Below are 13,497 nucleotides of genomic sequence, written 5' to 3' on the forward strand. Positions count from 1 at the left end.
GAGCCTACCTATTTATCTGGGATATGGATCCACCTCCTAGCCGAAGGTTTGATTTTTATTTGTTTCCAATAACCAGTGAAGGCGGGAAATCTTGTCTGACTACCCGTAAACCATACCCTGCCTGTCTACTGATTCTGGTTCTTGCTTCCTACCTCTACCTTATAACTGCTATCTGGAATATGCACAGCCTGGCCTGCCCTTGGACTGTGTTCAGACTATGCCTTTTGCCTGTGTCTCTGATGCTTCTCGCTGGTGTCTCTGACCTCCGTGGGTCAGTTGTCAACTACATCAGGACTACTCAAGGAGGTGGCAGCGTGGTTTGTTTTCTGTAGTAAAGTTCAGATCCATGTACAGGGGTAAAGGGTGAAAAACAGGGAACCACCAGGACAACACGCTTAGGTTTAGCCAAAAGCCAGATTGGTTCATTGGCAAAGTGGCTCCACGTCCACTGCCCATTACAACAAGAAACTCCATTAGAACAAGAGACTTAATTTGCTCCCATGACAAATAATTGTTTGTCAGCCAATCCGGGGGGTGACCGTAAAAAAAAATGAGGAGAGCATCAAATAGGGGATGTGACCATGGTGCTGCTGGTGTTGATGGTGGTGGAGCTCCTGCTGTAGGGAGAGGATGTCGTTGATCTGTGCCAGCTATGTGCCCAAATGAAATACCTTCCTCTGGTGCATGCAGCCGACTGAAGGTTCTGCCTCATATTGTTGGCCCATATACAGCTCTACAAATGGTGAGGCCAGAACAAGTAAAGGCAGTAGTAAAATTGATGGTGCCTCCAGTTTCTACACATTGTCTCCCACCCGGTCCCCTGCTGAAAGTGTAGCGTTGGTACCGGCGACCCATGGGCATCCGTCTTTCACCTCAACCCCTTGCACATCAGCCAAACAGTCTCAGCCCCAAGTCATGCAGCAATCACGTAGGCTTTTTGATGACTCTGCTGGCAGGGTTTCCATGGGCCATCACCCCTAGCCCTGCCCCACAAGTGGAAGAGATTGAGTGCACTGATGCCCAACCTCTTATGTTTGGGAATGAGGATGTGGGAGGATCGCCGCAGTGCATCTCTGATGATGATGACGAGGCCAGGGGTGAGAAGTGGGTGAAATATGAAGTGTAGGATGATGAGTTCCTAGACCTCACATGGCATTCAGGTCATGCGAGTGATGTGTGCACTTTGGAGGATGAGGTGGGGGTCACACAGCCCCAGCCACACAGAAAAAGAGGGAGCAGAGTGCAAAAGCAGAGCGGCCGGCCCCTGCGCCGAAAGTGGAATACAATCTATTGCTCCCTGTTATAAGCTATTTCAGGCCAGGGTGAGGATAACTGTAGGACAGGGAAATACAGAGGAATACAATATATTGCTCCCTGCTATCCTTGTGCTTTTATATACAATTGTAATGTGTGGTCATAAACTGCATGTACCATACTTGGGCAAATAAATGTATTTGTTTGAACTCTGTGATCCTGTGTATGGCGTGCCAGTAGCCAAAAAGATCATTGTAGGATGTTAACACAGTAACATAGTTTGTAAGGCTGAGAAAAGACATCTGTCCATCGATCTTAGCCTGTTATCCTGCAAGTCGATTCAGTGGAAGGCAAAAAATTAAAATAATTTTCAGGTGGAAGCCAATGTTCCTCATTTCAGGGGGAACAAAGTTTGCAAGGCTGTTAGAGGAGGGTGATGTCAGCTCAGGGATAGCACTGCTGCATCAAGACACTTACTTTGCCAGTGTGAAGGGAATGTCAGCTCCAATAAGCAGGGGATAAGGATAGCAGGGCAGGCCATACAGGTTCTGGTAGTGGGAGACTCAATTATTATGGGTAGGTACAGATATGGTGATCTGTCTCAATGACCAGGATCATCAAATAGTCTGTTGTCATCCTGGCGCTTGAATTAACTTTATGGCAGATCGGGTTGAAAGATTACTGTCACCACCAGACATCTGAGAAGCTCTGACAGACGTCCTTCAGAACCTCCTCCTTGAGATTCCTTTTGTTTTGCTTTCGTTTTCTCATCTTGTTAGCCTCTCTCAGCTGTCATGTAGTTGCACTGATTGCATCCCTTTAAATCCCTTCCCATATTGCATCACTTTGCGGTTTATACAACTTCCTGGAGTGTGTTCATGCTGGATGCTACTACTGAGTCTTCTACAGATAAGTTTAGTTCATTCATTTGTGTTTTCCTGTTGCTGGATCCCAGGTGACCCTGACTCCCTCCGTATCAAGTGTAGGGAGCCGGTGGTCGTGTCCCCTCACTATTATAGGGTGTTCAGGTGTTATGCAGTCGAGGAACGAGGATATGCGATCATCTACCATTGAGATTTTTGCATAGGCTGAGCAGTAAGGGAGAGAGCCAGGTCTGTTGCAGGGCTCTCCCTTTGGTTCCTTAGTTTTGGATCCAGTCAGTCGGATCTTCATTTTGTGTCTTCTAGTTTTCTGTACACCTTCCGCGACATTATAAACCGCCAAAACCATCTCAAGCATGGATCCGGTTTCACTTTTGACTGAACACATGCAGGGTCTTTCATTGGAGGTAGCAGATCTCCGTAAAACTGTTTCTCAGTTTCAGGTGACCGGTTCAGCTTGCATTCATGGAGTTTGTTCTGAGCCTAAGATCTCTCTCCCGGATACGTTCTCCGGGGGTAGTGAGAATTTTGTTCGTTTTAGAGAGGCTTGCAAACTCCATTTTCGCCTAATTCCCCATTCCTCTGGTGATGAGGAGTCTAGACTACGTCTTTTATGCCAGGGTAAACAGTCCGCAGAGATATACTGTTCAGAATTTCGGAGATGGGCAGCTGATACTGGTTGGAATGATGCTGCACTCCGAAGTCAATTTTGCCATGGTCTTTCAGAGGGATTAAAAGATTCATTTGCCTTTCATGAGAGACCTACCTCCTTGGACTCTGCCATGTCTCGGGCCGTTCGTATTGACAGGCGTCTTAGAGAGAGAGGAGAGATCACTCCTTCCTGTAATACTCAGTCCAAGGACAGTGTGGCGGTCTCATTCAGTGCACAGGGGTCTCAGTCGCTCTCAATCCCTTCTGAGCAGGGGCCCATGCAGCTGGGTTTGCTTGCCTCTGACAATAGAGGATTCAGCTCTCATAGGAAGGTTTGTTTCTGTTGTGGAGGTATAAATCATTTGGCAAATGTCTGTCCCTCTAGGAGATTCAGGTAGTTTTTTGAGAGTAATAAAGAAACAAAAGGAAAAAAATCCTCTAAAAATGCTACATCTGTTACTATTGGCAAGGTTGATGCGGAAATTTAAGGTTTTCCATTTGCTTGTAGTTCCCGTTTTGTCCTACCTTCCAGGGTGGCGCTAGAGAGCAAGAACATTTTTTGTGAGATTTTTGTAGATAGTGGAGCAGCTGTCAATCTCATTGATAATCAATTTGCTATAACTCATGGTTTCCAGGTATGCACTTTGGGAAAGGATATATCTGTTTTTTCTATTGATTCCGCTCCACTTTCTCAGAAATCGTTAAAGGGCATAGTTCACAATATCCGTTTGATTGTGAGTTGAGAGAATTGCCTCACGACATCTGTTTCTGAGGTTTCTACTAAGACTGTACCATCTTTTCTCTCAGAATTTTCGGATGTCTTCTCTGAGAGTGGTGTTCAGGACTTGAGAGTGGTGTACGATTGCCCTATTAATCTTACCCCAGGTGCCAAGCTGCCTAAATCTCGTTTATACAATCTCTCCCAACCTGAAAGGGTCGCTATGCGTGCTTATATCTCTGAGAGTCTGAGAAAGGGACACATACGACCCTCGAAGTCACCTGTTGCCGCTGTTTTTTCTTTAAGAAAAAAGATGGTTCTTTAAGACCATGTCTGGATTTCAGGGAGCTGAACAGTATCACAATTCGTGACCCTTATCCGCTTCCTCTGATCCCGGACCTGTTTAACCAGATTGTTGGGGCTAAAGTTTTTTCTTGGATCTAAGAGGGGCATGCAACCTGGTCAGGGTCAGAGAGGGAGACGAATGGAAGATGGCCTTCAATACCCCTGAGGGCCATTTTGAGAATTTGGTTATGCCTTTTGGTTTGATGAATGCTCCAGCCGTCTTTCAGCATTTTGTGAACAGCATTTTTTATCATTTAATGGGGAAATTTGTATTAGTGTATCTAGATGACATTTAGATTTTTTCTCCTGATTTCAAAACTCATAAGGAACACTTACGTCAGGTCTTGCTCATCCTGTGGGAGAATTAATTGTACGCTAAACTGGAAAAATGTGTGTTTGCTGTTCCAGAAATTCAATTTCTGGGGTTTCTTCTCTCCGCTTCTGATTTTCGCATGGACCTCGAGAAGGTCCGCGCTGTGCTTGAGTGGGAGCTTCCTGAGAATCAGAAGGCGCTGATGCGTTTTTTGGGTTTTGCCAATTATTACAGGAAGTTTATTTTGAATTATTCCTCTGTTGTTAAACCACTTACTGATATGACTAGAAAGGGGGTAGATTTTTCCTCCTGGTCGGTAGAGGCGCGTAAGGCCTTTTCTAATATCAAGGAGAGTTTTGCATCCGCTCCCATCTTGGTACAGCCTGATATTTCTCTGTCCTTCATAGTTGAGGTGGACGCTTCTGAGGTGGGTGTGGGTGCGGTCTTGTCTCAGGGTCCCTCTCCTGCCAAATGGCGACCGTGTGGCTTTTTCTCGAAGAAACTCTCCTCCGCAGAGAGAAATTACGATGTGGGAGATAGGGAGTTGTTGGCCATCAAGTTAGCTTTTGAGGAATGGTGCCATTGGCTAGAGGGAGCCAGACACCGTATTACCGTGTTTACTGACCATAAGAATCTGGCCTACTTGGAGTCAGCCAAGCATCTGAACCCGAGACAGGCCAGATGGTCTTTATTCTTTTCAAGGTTAAATTTTGTTGTCACGTTCCGCCCTGGGGTTAAGAATGTGAAGGCGGATGCCCTGTTATGTTGTTTTCCGGGAGGTGGGAATTTTGAAGACCCGGGTCGCATTTTGGCTTAAGGTGTGGTGGTCTCTGCTCTTTATCCTGAATTGGAGGCAGACGTTTAGGTAGCCTAGTCAGAGGCTCCTGATCTTTGTCCTCCTGGGAGGTTGTTTGTGCCTCTCGCTTTAAGACACAAGATTTTTAAGGAGCACCACGATACTGTCCTTGCTGGGCACCCGGGGGCAAGACCCACAGTGGATCTCATCGCTCCGATTCGGGTGGCCAGCGCTTCAAAAGTCGGTTGAGGGTTTTGTGGCAGCCTGTGAGACCTGCGCTCATGCCAAAGTCCCTCATTCACGGCCATCAGGTCCTCTCCTTCCCTTACCCATTCCTTCCCGTCTTTGGACACATAGTCTCTGATAGGGGCACGCAGTTTGTTTCCAGATTCTGGAAGGCTTTCTGTTCTCGCTTGGGGGTTCGGTTCTCATTCTCTTCTGCTTTCCACCCGCAGTCGAATGGCCAGACAGAGCACGTCAATCATAATCTGGAGACATATCTGCGCTGTTTTGTGGAGGAGAATCCGGAGGATTGGTGTTCTTTTTTGTCCCTTGCTGAGTTTGCTTTAAATAACCTTCGTCAGGAGTCCTCAGAAAAGTCACAATCTTTTGGTGCATATGGGTTTCATCCACAATTTGGACATTCTCTGGAGAGGGGTCTTCTGGTTTACCTTATGAGGACAGATTCTCCTCGTCTTTGTCATCTATTTGGCAAAAGATTCAGGATAATCTAAAGAGCATGAGTGAGAGATATAAGCGTGTGGCAGATAAGAGACGTGTGCCTGGTCCGGACCTGAATGTTGGTGTTCTGGTGTGGTTGTCTACTAAGAATATCAAATTGAAGGTTCCCTCCTGGAAGTTGGGTCCTAAGTTTATTTGGCCTTACAAAATCCTGCCCGTCATCAATCCTGTTGCCTACCGTCTTGATCTTTCTCAGACTTGGAAGATCCATAATGTTTTTCATAAGTCCTTATTAAAACCTTATATCCAACCCATTGTACCCTCGTCATTGCCTCCTCCTCCGATTGTGGTTGATGGTAATCTTGAATTTCAGGTCTCTAGGATTGTGGATTCTCGTGTTGTCCGCGGTTCTCTCCAGTACCTCGTTCATTGGGAGGGTTATGGTCCTGAGGAGAGGATGTGGGTCCCAGTGACGGACATTAAGGCCACTCGTCTCATCAGGGCTTTCCATAGGTCCCATCCTGAGAAGGTGGGCTCTGATTGTCCGGAGTCCACTCGTAGAAGGAGGGGTACTGTCACCACCAGACATCTGAGAAGCTCTGACAGACGTTCTTCAGAACTTCCTCCTTGAGGTTCCTTTTGTTTTGACAATAGCACCTCTCGTCCCAGAGGCCACCCAGCTTTTGACCGGCTCCACAAAATTCGGCCCCTCATAGACCACTTCAACCAGAAATTTGCAGATTTGTATACCCCTAAGCAAAACATCTGTGTAGACGAGTCCCTAATACATTTTACCAGGCGCCTTGGCTTCAAACAATACATCCCAAGCAAGCGCGCCCGGTATGGGGTACAAATTGTATAAGCTCTGTGAAAGGGCCACAGGCTATACCCACAAATTTCGGATCTATGAGGGTAAAGATCAGACCCTGGAGCCAGTTGGTTGCCCTGACTACCTGGAGAGCAGTGGGAAGACAGTCTGGGACTTGGGGTCACCCTTATTTGGCAAGGGGTACCATCTTTATGTGGACAATTTCTACACAAGTGTGGCCCTCTTCAGGCATTTGTTCCTATATTGGCTGCTGTGGCACCACGCAAACTAGTCACACGGGCTTCCCCCAACGGCTCGTTACCACCCGTCTGGCAAGGGAGGAGAGGACTGCCTTGTGTAACGAAGAACTGCTCACGGTGAAATGGAGAGACAAGCGTGACGTTTACATGCTCTCCTCCATTCACGCAGACACGACAATCCAAATTGAGCAAGCAACCAGTGTCATTGAAAAGCCTCTCTGTGTCCACGACTATAATTTGCTCATGGGAGGAGTGGACCAGATGTTGTCTCCGTATTTAGTTTCCCGACGCACCAGACGCTGCTATAAGAAGGTGTCTGTATATTTAATTAAATTGGCTGCATATAATAGTTTTGTTCTCTACAGTAAGGCTGGGAGAACAGGATCCTTCCTCAAATTTCAGGAAGAGATCATCGAGAACCTCCTGTATCCAGGAGGTTCCGTGGCCCCATCCACCAGTCTAGTTAGCCGACTACACGAGCGACATTTCCCCAGTGTCGTTGCCGGTACCTCAACCCAACCGTCACCCCGAAAAAGATGTTGTGTCTGTAGCAGGAGTGGAATAAGGCATGACACCCGCTATTTCTGTTCTAACTGCCCAGACCACCCTGCCCTATGCTTTGGAGAGTGTTTCCGGACGTACCACACACAGGTACACTTAGCATAGGGATCACATCTCACAGGACAGGCACACAGGGCTATTAGGGCTGCAAACCTCTCCTTTCACCTGGGACAAAGTGCATAATGTACTTCGCCACATCTTTGGGCGATTTGCGCTTTGCACATTGTCCCATGGGGAAGGAGAGCAAAACGTTCAGCTCAAAAAGTTAGAGTTTATATGTTCTGTTCAAAAGTTATTATAAAGTTAATAAATTTATTGTGTTGCGGCCTGGTTTTTTCTTTTTTCTTTTCTTTTTTTTTTTACCTTCCAGGTGGACCAATCGACTAGCTGCAGCACTGATGTGCATTTTGACAGAAGCATTGTGCTGCTGTCAGATTACACAGAAGTCGGTGTATGCGGTGCTGCAAGACGAGATTTCTCCTCTGCAGTAAAAGATACGTTTGCCGAGGCATATGAGCTGAGGAGGCGGCAGTGTTCATATGCTTTTGCAAACACTTTGTATATATATATATATATATATATATATATATAAAAAAAAAAGTATCCCGGCAATGATTTATTCATCCACATCGATTGATGTGAATGGAGAAATCCAGGGCATACGAGCTAAGTGGGTATGGATGTTGGGCGGAGCTCCTATGTCCTGGCAGACACCTTTCCCCTCCTTTTTTTGGGGGGGAAGAGATTTTTTCATCCACATTGATCGATGCGAATGAAGAAATCTGTGCCGTTCATTTTTTCTTTCAGCCCAGAGGCTGAACTGAAAAAAAAAAATATCTCATTACCTGCATGCTCAATATAAGGAGAATAGCCGAAACTCCTAATGCTGGCCATACATATGATTGCGGAGACCCTCAAATGCCAGGGCAGTACAAACACCCCACAAATAACACCATTTTGGAAAGAAGACACCCCAAGGTATTCGCTGAGGGGCATATTGAGTCCATGAAAGATTACAATTTTTGTCTCAAGTTAGCGGAAAGGGAGACTTTGTGAGAGAAAAAAAAAATCAATGTCCGCTAAATTGTGCCCCCAATTTTTTTTTTTATATGAACTCGGCATGCCCCTTATTGAATACCTTGGGGTGTCTTCTTTCCAAAATGGGGTCACATGTGGGGTATTTATACTGCCCTGGCTTTTTAGGGGCCCTAAAGCGTGAGAAGAAGTCTGGGATCCAAATGTCTAAAAATGCCCTCCTAAAATGTATTTGGGCACCTTTGCGCATCTAGGCTGCAAAAAAGTGTCACACATTTGGGATCGCTGTACTCAGGAGAAGTTGGGGAATGTGTTTTGGGGTGTGGCAAGCGAGGCAACTATCCAATCATTTTGAGTAGTCCACTAGTGAGGTACAGAGCAACAACATGTTAATTAGATTTTACTCAAAATCCTCATTTGTTTTAAATTTTTAATGGCATTCTTTGGCTCCAGACCAATCTCCACTAGAGATGGCCTTGCGGTTCACCCGGCGGTCGTCACGCTGCAAACTTAGCTTGTTCATGGTTTGCCGAACGGGGGAACATATGGCGATGACCGTGGGTACCATATTTTTTTACATTGTGAAAAACTTTGACCCATGACACATCGATCAGGTGGTACAGGACAGCCAATTGAGATGTTTCAGCACATGGACATACCCCCTATCTTATAAATAAACCTGATCTGGCTGCCATTTTACATTCAGTCTTTTGCCAGAGTAGGGAGAGGTTGCTGTGTGGAGCAGGGATAGACTGTTAGGGACACCAAACGCTAGATAATAGGGCCACAAAAGCCCTGGTATAGGTGTCCTATTGATAGGTGTGACTTACTAAGGGGTGTAATACACTTTAACTTTCTAACATAGAAAGTATATTATAGTGCATTTGTATTGTGCAGAAGTTGTGTGCGGTTCTGCTGCAATACTGCTGGTGTGATATACCAGTTGTCACCCCAAAAAACTGATTGAAGCAGGGATGTTATACTCCAATAATATACTTTCTATATATTGCATTTAGGTAGTGCAGCATTCTTTTGTGGTTTTGCTGCGTTACCACAGCTACAGATAGTGACAAACGCCATTGGAACAAATAATTTCTACTGGTGTGATATACCAGTTGCCCCACAAAAAACAAAAAAATAAACTGATTGGTATTTAACACCTCTGCTTCAATTATATACTTTCTATATAGTGCATTTGGGTAGTGCAGCATTCGTTTACGGTTTTGCTGTGTTACCTCAGCTATAGATAGTGACAAACTACATTGAAACAAATAATTTCTACTGATGTGAAATACCAGTGGCCCCCTAAAAAACTGATTGGAGCAGGGATGTTATATACCAATAATATACTTTCTATATAGTGCATTTGGATAGTGCAGCATTTGTTTGCAGTTTAGCTGCGTTACCTCAGTTACACAGAGTGACAAACGCTTTGGAACAAATAATTGCTACTGGTGTGATATACCAGTGGCCCCCCCAAAAAACTGATTGAAGCAGGGGTGTTATATACCAATTATATACTTTCTATATATTGCATTTGGGTAGTGCAGCATTTGTCTGCGGGTTTGCTGCGTTACCTCGGCTACAGATAGTGATAAACGAATTTGGAACAAATAATTTCTACTGGTGTAAAATACCAGTTGCCCCCTAAAAAAACAGATTAAAGCAGGGGGGTGTGATATACCAATAATATACTTTCTATATAGTGCATTTGGGTAGTGCAGCATTGGTTAACGGTTTTGCTGCGTTAGGTAGGGTTTTGCTACAGGTAGGGACAAACGACATTGGAACAAATACTTTCTACTGGTGTGATATACCAGTTTCCCCCCAAAATTTCTTTTATGTCTGGTGAATGCCTAATTTTTAAGGCCGGTACTCATGTGGCCTTAAATAAAAAATTTCTAGGCTTCAGTAGGGTACATTTCAGAGAATTTACCTTTAAGACACATAAAAATGTCCCCTGATTAAAATACATATTTTTGTTGGCATTTTTGTCATTGATCCCTCTCTAGTATGTCACTGTCCATGTTGTAGGACTATTTGTACAGTCATGGCCAAAAGTTTTGAGAATAACACAAATATTAGTTTTGACAAAGTTTGCTGCTAAACTGCTTTTAGATCTTTGTTTCAGTTGTTTCTGTGATGTAGTGAAATATAGTTACACACACTTCATACGTTTCAAAAGCTTTTATCGACAATTACATGACATTTATGCAGAGTCACTATTTGCAGTGTTGGCTCTTCTTTTTCAGGACCTCTGCAATTTGACTGGGCATGCTCTTAATCAACTTCTGGGCCAATTCCTGACTGATAGCATTTCATTCTTTCATAATCACTTCTGCCTTATGGCACGGTGCTCCTTCGTGCTGGAAAATGCATTGTTCTTCACCAAACTGTTGTTGGGTTGTTGGAAGAAGTTGCTGTTGGAGGGTGTTTTGGTACCATCCTATATTCATGGCTGTGTTTTTGGGCAGAAATTGTGAGTGAGCCCACTCCCTTGGATGAGAAGCAACCCCACACATGAATGGTCTCAGGATGCTTTACTGTTGGCATGACACAGGACTGATGGTAGCGCTCACCTTTTCTTCTCCGGACAAGCCTTTTTCCTGATGCCCCAAACAATCGGAAAGAGGCTTCATCAGAGAATATGACTTTGCCCCAGTCCTCAGCAGTCCATTCACCATATTTTCTGCAGAAGATCAATCTGTCCCTGATGTGTTTTTTGGAGAGAAGTGGCTTCTTTGCTGCCCTTCTTAACACCAGGCCATCTTCCAAAAGTCTTCGCCTCACTGTGCGTGCAGATGCACTCACACCTGCCTGCTGCCATTCCTGAGCAAGCTCTGCACTGGTGGCACTCCGATCCCGCAGCTGAATCCTCTTTAGGAGACGATCCTGGCGCTTGCTGGACTTTCTTGGACGCCCTGAAGCCTTCTTAACAAGAATTGAACCTCTTTCCTGGAAGTTCTTGATGATCCTATAAATTGTTGATTGAGGTGCAATCTTAGTAGCCACAATATCCTTGCCTGTGAAGCCATTTTTATGCAACGCAATGATGACTGCACGCGTTTCTTTGCAGGTTACCATGGTTAACAATGGAAGAACAATGATTTCAAGCCTCACCCTGCTTTTAACAGTTCAAGTCTGCCATTTTAACCCAATCAGCCTGACATAATGATCTCCAGCCTTGTGCTCGTCAACATTCTCACCTGAGTTAACAAGATGATTACTGAAATGATTTCAGCAGGTCCTTTAATGACACTAATGAAATGCAGTGGAAAGGTTTTTTGGGGATTAAGTTAATTTTCATGGCAAAGAAGGACTATGCAATTCATCTGATCACTCTTCATAACATTCTGGAGTATATGCAAATTGCTATTATGAAAACTTAAGCAGCAACTTTTCCAATTTCCAATATTTATGTAATTTTCAAAACTTTTGGCCACGACTGTATTACTTGTACAGCTTCCGGGGCCTGTGAGATCCAGGGGGCTGGATCTCACAGGCTCTTCACCGGAAGGCATTGGGGACCTGATGGCACGCCGCCCGCACAATAAAAAGACGCAAACCGCAGGTCTGTATTGACCTGCGGTTTGCGGCGATCGCCGACACGGGGGGTTACGGGAACTCCCCGCGCATTTAGCCGTGATGCCTGCTCAATGATTTGAGCAGGCACAGTGTTCCAATCACGGCCCGCCAGGCAACAGTGATCGGAATTATAGATGATGTACCGGTACGTCATGGGTCCTTAACCACTTCAGCCCCGCTAGCTGAAACCCCCTTCATGACCAGGCCACTTTTTGCACTTCGGCACTACACTCCTTTCACCGTTTATAGCTCGGTCATGCAACTTACCACCCAAATGAATTTTACCTCCTTTTCTTCTCACTAATAGAGCTTTCATTTGGTGGTATTTTATTGCTGCTGACATTTTTACTTTTTTTGTTATTAATCGAAATGTAACTATTTTTTTGCCCAAAAATTAAATTTTTCACTTTCAGCTGTAAAATTTTGCAAAAAAAACGACATCCATATATAAATTTTTCACTAAATTTATAGTTCTACATGTCTTTGATAAAAAAAAAATGTTTGGGCAAAAAAAAAATGGTTTGGGTAAAAGTTATAGCGTTTACAAACTATGGTACAAAAATGTGAATTTCCGCTTTTTGAAGCAGCTCTGACTTTCTGAGCACCTGTCATGATTCCTGAGGTTCTACAATGCCCAAACAGTAGAAAACCCCCACAAATGACCCCATTTCAGGAAGTAGACACCCTAAGGTATTCGCTGATGGGCATAGTGAGTTCATAGAACTTTTTATTTTTTGTCACAAGTTAGCGGAAAATGATGATGATTTTTTATTTTTATTTTTTTCTTACAAAGTCTCATATTCCACTAACTTGCGACAAAAAATAAAAAATTCTAGGAACTCGCCATGCCCCTCACGGAATACCTTGGGGTGTCTTCTTTCCAAAATGGGGTCACTTGTGGGGTAGTTATACTGCCCTGGCAATTTAGGGGCCCAAATGTGTGAGAAGAACTTTGCAATCGAAATGTGTAAAAAATGCCCGGTAAAATCCAAAAGGTGCACTTTGGAATATGTGCCCCTTTGCCCACCTTGGCTGCAAAAAAGTGTCACACATCTGGTATCGCCGTACTCAGGAGAAGTTGGGGAATGTGTTTTGGGGTGTCATTTTACATATACCCATGCTGGGTGAGAAAAATATCTTGGTCAAATGCCAACTTTGTATAAAAAAAATGGGAAAAGTTGTCTTTTGCCAAGATATTTCTCTCACCCAGCAAGGGTATATGTAAAATGACACCCCAAAACACATTCCCCAACTTCTCCTGAGTACGGCGATACCAGATGTGTGACACTTTTTTGATGCCAAGGTGGGCAAAGGGGCACATATTCCAAAGTGCACCTTTCGGATTTCACCGGTCATTTTTTACAGATTTTGATTGCAAAGTACTTCTCACACATATGGGCCCCTAAATTGCCAGGGCAGTATAACTACGCCACAAGTGACCCCATTTTGGAAATAAGACACCCCCAAGGTATTCCGTGAGGGGCATGGCGAGTTCCTAGAATTTTTTATTTTTTGTCGCAAGTTAGTGGAATATGAGACTTTGTAAGGAAAAAAGAAAAAAAAAGAAAAATCATAATTTTCCGCTAACTTGTGACAAAAAATAAAAAAT

This window comes from Bufo gargarizans, chromosome 4, assembly GCF_014858855.1.
Source record: "Bufo gargarizans isolate SCDJY-AF-19 chromosome 4, ASM1485885v1, whole genome shotgun sequence".
NCBI classification, from domain to species: domain Eukaryota; kingdom Metazoa; phylum Chordata; class Amphibia; order Anura; family Bufonidae; genus Bufo; species Bufo gargarizans.